General features: G+C 42.7%; 1 pseudogene; it reads right to left on the reverse strand.

Moving 5' to 3' along the window:
• Positions 1-117: 117 nt before the first annotated feature.
• LOC118561487 lies at positions 118-7,204 on the reverse strand (annotated as a pseudogene).
• Positions 7,205-7,485: the final 281 nt, after the last annotated feature.

Raw genomic sequence — 7,485 nt, forward strand, 5'->3', positions numbered from 1 at the left:
AAAGTATTTAAAATACATTTAAATTATTTAAAGGCATTTCTTTTTGCCCGGCTAATGCACAGGACGCCTTGCTAAAAATGAGATTAAGGGATTCATTCAGCAATACTTAGCGTGTACTTGTCCTAAACTCGCGGACGGGACTGGATGGAGCTCTGCTCGTCGCTCGCTGCGCTGATTGGCAACTCTCCTGGCCAGCTCCACCTCGGGCGGATCGGCCAAGGCTGTACTTGGCTGTGCGCTCATGGTGTCCCTTCTTGTATATAACCTGTGGAGGCAATTCATTAGGAGGTGTTTTTCATCAAAAAAAAAAAAAAAAAAAGCTTTAATTTTACTGGATTTTTCTTTTTACTTGTGAAAAATTCAAACAACAACAACAAAGAGAAATACAAGGATATAAATTTCACTGTAGGGATGGTGAAGGAAAACTGATACTATATAAAAAATATTTAAGCTACCGCTATTAATATTCAGCAGAGAATCTCCCATTTAACATTGACATTAGGAAGCTCATCGCTGGACATGTGTCTGTGTTTGCAGTATAAATCAGCTTACATCACTGAGGACCTCCTGAGCCTTCGCTACCCGGCGCAGCTCGGGGCTGTCGCTGTAAGGGTAGAACAGGACCTTCTCCTCGTCCCAGGCTTCCGTGTAAAGTTTCTGGAAACAAAATCGTCCTTATTGATTTTACCAACAGCATAAAAAGTTATTCCCATCAAATATTGTATTTTTTTTTTCTTTTTAAACATATCAATGTAGCGTTTGAATGCCCGCTGCACTTACCTTGCTATAATTAGCAGCATTCTTCACGGCCAGAACCAGCTCAGGGGCATCGGGTGGCAGCAGGTACCTGTCCTTAGTCTCATCCCACTTCTGTCGGTACAGAACCTAAAGGAACAACGGTTCCCCGGTAAACGGCCGACCGCTTTTCTAAAATGTGTAAGTGTCCGTCTCAGCTGAGGTTACTTGCCTTGCTGACCAGCTCTGATACATGCTTGACGTGGACGATGTCTCTGGCGTCGCCACCGTACAAGCTGGTGGTGCGAGCCTTGTTTCCCTCCATGCGGTATTTCACCTGGTGGCAACAGCTTTTGTTACTTATTTCGATGGAAGAATTTGATTACTTCAATGGTGTCAGCAAAAGCTCAAGACAGAAATCCTCCTTTCCGGCAAGCCTCCGGCCGTGATACCTCGCTAAGTTGCTCCTGGGCCTTCCTGATGCGGATCAGCTCAGGGGTGTCGGTGGTGATGGCAGGAGGCGTCCCTCTGGACACGTCGTAAGCATGGCGGTACTTATTCTGCCGGGGAGACACCGTGTTTGAAGTTAGCCGGTTTGAGCAGCCCCAAAACAAAAAGTACACATCGCAGACGAGGGAGTGAAAGCCATGAGCTCCTTACGTGGCTGAAAAGCTCCAGCATCTTCTGACTGTGGGCCAGATACGGAGTCATGAACTTGGAGGTGTCGACTTTAACCTTCCTTCTGACCTTCCTGGTGGGCAAGCCAGACTGTACACGGAGAGGAGGAGAGTCATGTTTCTATTTATTCGTTATGCAGTAGTTACAGGTTTATTAATCATAGCAAAAAAAAAACAACAGCCAGGAAAGCCAAAGAGTTTTGGAGGATGGAGGACCTCGCCCTGGCAACGGGAGGCCGGCGTCTTCCCAAACCAACAAGCTGCGTGAGCTCGCAGTTCAGCCTTTACTCTACTTACCGTCAGTCAGCAAAGCCATTCAAGCCGACACGTTTGATCAGCATCGTTTCATTCAACAGGGATGTCAGCCGGCATTAATATAATTGCAATGGAAGTAAATCACAGCGGGGCGGAGGAGATGAAGAGTGTTAAGGACAAAGCTGCAGGACAACACAGTGGAAGCCAACCATGAATGAACAGGCGATCCCTCACCTGACGTAACACAGCAGTGCATTCCCAGGTGGCTACGCTAAGTGGAGCTGCAGTGTGTGGGAGTGGAGACGTAATCTTTTTAATTTTTAATCAATTTATGAAAATGATAGTAAGAGTTTTTCCTGTCTTTTGGGAAAAAAAACTTCCTACCGGTGTGCTGTATGTGTTGCCTTGTAACGGTTAGTGTTGCGTTTAAGATGAGTGTGTCATCAGGGAACAACCACAAAAAGGCCAAAAAGAAAGCCGCTTGATTAAAAAGACAAGCGATAAATCTATCACTAATCCGAGTTTGGAATAAATAAATGAAAAAGGATCTCACAGATCCAACCGGTTTTAAAAGGCTCTTTTTGTTGGGGTAATGGTACCTCGCCCTGATTAAACAACCGCTCACGATAACGACTTTCTCTCCACATTCGTTCCTCTGTTTCAGCTCTCCTCCCGTCTCTGTGAATCTCTCCTTCTCCATCTTTGTCTGAATTTTAGCGTCACTGCCGGGTAGCCACCAAACACCAGGAATGCGCTGCATCGTGACGTCCGTGGGCATCTCCTGCTCCGCTGCATGCGGTGTGAAGCAAAACAGCATCAGTTGCCCTCCACATCGCTGGGATCCCTGGCGAAGGGCCGTGAAGATGCGGGCCCTCGCCAAGCCGCTTCACTCATCGCTCTAGCTGTTTTAAATGTATAATTATTGCACAATAACGCCTAGTTCTGGTAAGCAGCTGTATTCTTGTAGCCATTTCAAATGTATGTCTTGAATGGAATGTTTGTTTGTCTTTCCTATTTTGAAGAGGATAATCCCAACCTGAGAAAAGAGGAAATCTGAACTGAAAGTTCCTCGACACTGATCAAAATCAAAAAGGAAAGTATAGATGAATGCACCAAAACGAAAGGTTGGATTCATCTACCTTTTTTTTGAGAGATTATGCTAAAGCATAAAAAAAGGTGAATTTATTTCGAGGCTTGAAAAGGGATACCAATAAACAAGGAGGGCACTGTACTGTTCATACGCATTTTCTGCATTTACTCAATTCCAGTGACAGTAAATGAAATCTTCATTTCAACACGATGCAAAAAATACTCTTCTTCTTGAAGGTTTAAACGAGCTTATCTGATGACACAGCTCATTTTTTCCCCCCCAAAGAGACACAAACACCCCGCCAGGTTTCATGAGACATGCTCGGTAACATCTGAGGGTGCACCGTTTTCATTCAGGCATGCAGACAAGCGTGTCCTGCCCTGCTTGAACTGTTGCACCTTGGGAGGAGGAGCTTTACCTGAAGGGACTGAGAATGTTGCTCAGTAGTGAACGTCGTTGTTGTAATCTGCTCGAAATATTACAAATATAGGACAAACTTTGGGTTCTCAGAAGCTCCAAAACAAGTAATGGGAGAAACAGCAGAGCACTTTTTATTTTTATGGATTGAGGTTGATTTTTCCCCACAGCTCTGGTGTTAAGAAACAGCTACTGTCGCTAGTTTATTAGCAGATATAGTTTAAAATATCCCGAAGCATCCATTTATTTTTAGTAGGATTCTTTTTCGTTTTCGGAGTCTGTAAAAAGCTCCTGGAAATGCTACAGACGAGTGAACCCCTCCAACCCCCCGAGCCGCAAATAAACTATGATGTAACTGTGACAGCGGTTGACCTGAGCTTCTATTAAATGCAGGATTAAATGTATTAATATTGTCTGTGTTATGCGATCCATACTGCTTATAATCTTTGATCCCCGGAATAAATTTAGAAACACCCAATGAGAATATCTCTATTTTTATGTCTTATTTCACACCCCGATGCTTTTGTTGCTCAGTTGCTACAGCAGTGTTATGTCTCTGTTCAGATTCATGACTTGCACATCTTGAAACATGAAGCTCTGATTTTAAAGGGCTATTTGAACTCGATTACAGAAATAAATATACATTTTTTTTCCTCAAAAATACCTTTGAGCTTGTACTAGGGCAGGCAGTTCATTTTAACGTTCTCAGAAACATTCATTTTCATTGAAATTGGCTTAGCTGTGACCAAGACTTTTAGTGAAGCTGGCTCGGTACGGCAACTTTAAATATAGGATTTAAATTTTTGCCAATGAAATGTAAAAAAACTAACAAAAAAAAAACCTAAGCTTAAGGAGCCTTTAAACGTTTGGCATCTTATCTATTTTGGAAAACGATTCTTTGAATTATCTGGAAACTCTAAAGTGCTTACAGTAAAAGCAATAATCTCTTTTTTTAAAATTCTTCTGTATTAGAAATTAGTCAGAAACACTTTGTACTCGTTTCACGCTTTCAACCCTGAAATGAGTACAAATTATAGAAGACGTGATCCCATTTAACGTGGATCAAAACCGCTTCATAGAGATTTGTTTGTGGTTTTTTTGTTTGCTTTTTACTTGTTTTATTCAAATTCAAATACACTTTTTTTGATCCCAAAGGGAAATTAAATGTTGTAACTCCTGTTAATCCATATACTTCAAAGAGTTATTGCAAATAGAGAAGAGGTATTGAGTTATTGCTTTTATGATTTTATTTTAGTGCTAAACGAGTTGAAGCTGATCAAAACCCTTTAAGTCCGCCTGACGCTGGACGGGACAACCAGAGCTGAGAGAAAGAACATCTCAATCATTTTCATCAACATTGTTAAGAGCCTTTAATGTCCGTATCTATCAGACAGGAGAGAACCATAGGTGTAGATGATCTCCCTAATAATATTAACCATTATTTATCATCTGTGTTTTTTTCAGAGCATCTACTAAGCATTCTTTAACAACTGCAAACTTAACATGTTGTGGAGCACATCAGAGCATGATTTACAGCGCGGCTCGTCTCGTTTTCAGGCCCTCACTCTCTCCCCCTTTACGTCTCCACCTCTCTCTGTGCTGTACGAGTCCATTTCTAAATTTGTTTAAAGGCCGCACAGAGATCTAGGCGCTCCATTTCTTCCACTTAAAAGCACTTTAATGACGTTCTTTCCTTTTTTTTCTTTTAAAATGTATATTCTTACAACTCTAATGACTCAGACTACCAAAAAATAAATGACCATTGACCCTTAATATGCCTAAAAACAATAATAGAGAATGAAAAAAGCTGCAACTAATTCTAAGATACCGACATCACTGAGTATTTTATAAATAATCTCTAAACCGCGTATTTTTTCATGTCATCCGAACAGCGCTATGTTTCTCCCCATTCTGTAGATCGGACAACAGGCCACGCTGCATCTCTTTCTCCACAGTATCGATGAAAGCGCTAGTGAAATCAGAGCGTATCGGTGCTGCACCAGTCCGTGCGTCCCGCCTCCCAGACGATTTGCATCTTTGCAGTAAAGATGGCAAATCTCGTTCGTTGATATGTTATACGGGAGTTAAACAATCCGCGGCTTGGTCGTTTGGGCTCCCCTATAAGATACCAGCGGCGTTAAGAATGTAGAATACGAGGTTAACTTTAACCCCATTTCCAGTGGAAATACAGGATTAATAGTTAACCTTCTGCTTTCACTCTTCCATCAACCACTGCCACGGAGACAACACGAAACATCCTGCAGTCGTGTGGTTACAGGCTTCATTCACATAATCTGGAGAAAACACCACTGAAGAGTTCCTAATGAAGGAATTAAACAGGCCATTTGAAGCAGAGGATAAACAAAATCTGTATAGACGTCCACGTTACATTTTGCAGTGCATAGGTATGGATATGTTTATTTTAAATACATCGCCGTTGTTAGGTATGTATATATGGATCATGCAGAGGTCAGTGTAATCAAATACGATCGCTGGATGTTGTGCGACTGTCTGCCAGAAAAAAAAAAGGCCAAAAGATCCACACCGTAGCAAGATAATTACAGTTTTAACATCCATGTTCCAAAACTGCTCTCAGTTTAAATAAGGAAACTGCATGACAGCAGACATTGAATTACTCATTACAGGAAAAAGATAGCCCTTAGCATTACAGCCTAATTAATCACAGGGCCTTTGGCTTCTGGACCTGTAGATCCAGCGGACGACCCCTATGCATTCATTAAAAAATGTTTTCATTACAAAAAAAAAAAGTCTTGTATGTTTGTGTTTCGTTAAAAGGCGAGAAGCCATCTGCTTACCTGCTCCATAAACTCCTCTTCCTCCACCTCCTCCTCAAATTCCTCATAGTCCTCTTCGGTCTCTGCCATTTTGGCAAATTTTTAAAAGCGCTGGACAAAACAGAGGTTACATGGTCAGCCATGCACAGGTTTAACACCGGCAGAAGTATTAATCAGCCTGTCACAGTGAAACGCCCGGCACACCGCGGCACCCCTATTTACTGAGATCATGGGATCAGAACAAACAGTTTTAAAGATCACGGAAGGCTTTCGGAGCGTCCTTCCCTCCGCTTAAGTTTGGGGGGCAGAGTGGGAAAACACTGGCGACACATTTCTACAGTATTTCCTGGTAGTAAAGGAAACTTCACTTGCCATTCACAAGTTTGATTCCAACTCTGTGATTTGCAACACACCTAAACGAGATAAAGTGTACCAGACATCTGATCAGTGGCGTCTATCGATGCATGCACATTAAGACAGGTAGATACAGAGGCTAATTCTGCGATATTTGACCCCCTCACTTTGAATATGTAGGAAGAACGCCCCCCCCCCCCCCCTCATATGCCACAACACAGCTGAGCGAAGTGCCTCCTGGCTGAAGGTTGGCGACAGCTGCCCAACAGGGCTTTCTGCTATTTGACATGTAAGCTAATGCCAGAGCCTGATTGGCTGACTGCGTTTAGCAAAGGGACATGCAATGCCTTCTGAGGCTGCAGGTTAAATATAGGGTGGCATATTAACTACCCTTTTTTAGCGTCTGATTGCCTTATCTTGAAATTTAACTCAAATCTTATGGGTAAATCTAAGAAGATGTGCACCAGGGCTGACGACGAAGGAGAAACTGGGCATCAGCTGTGGGTTTTAAAAGAGACCAAAGCGGCGAGGGTTGTTGAGGTTTCGGGTAAATCCAAAGCTGCTTCTGATCTGACGGCTCTCCAGTCCTGAAGTTATTCCTCCAAAGTGACAGAAAGTGTTCTTGCTGCTTGATCCTCAGTCAGCCCCTTTCGGATCCCAAAGCCAGTAGTGGTAAAAAAAAAAAAAAAAAAAAAAAAAACTGGAGAGAGTGGATGTCCGAGCAGATGCAAAGCCATACAGGTGGTATAAAAACATGGACATTTGTAGGTTTATCCTTTCCTTTGCTTACCGGTTATGTTTTAGTTTAATGGTCTCCCAAGCCGTCAAAGCCTTCCCAGCCTCCCTCCAGAGAAACGCTGGGCGACAGCACACAGCTGCACTTTCTAGCCAGGTTATCATGTGGCTGACACAGCCAATCAGAGGTCTGAGCGCTCGGGTTTCAAAAACCTAAATATACCTAAGTGATCATTTCAGAAAGGAGCACCTGTCGAGAATCAGGCATCAGCGGTACAGTTATGAGGAGGCTGGAGGAACAAGAGTTGTCCCCCCCAAAAAAACACAATGGAGAACTAAAGTGACCCAGGGCGAATGGCAATGTCCTGGAGGGGATTTTATTTTTTTAACGTTACAATGTGTGGCTTTTTTCTCTTTGTTTAAAGGT

The sequence above is a fragment of the Fundulus heteroclitus genome, unplaced genomic scaffold (genome assembly GCF_011125445.2).
Source record: "Fundulus heteroclitus isolate FHET01 unplaced genomic scaffold, MU-UCD_Fhet_4.1 scaffold_643, whole genome shotgun sequence".
NCBI classification, from domain to species: domain Eukaryota; kingdom Metazoa; phylum Chordata; class Actinopteri; order Cyprinodontiformes; family Fundulidae; genus Fundulus; species Fundulus heteroclitus.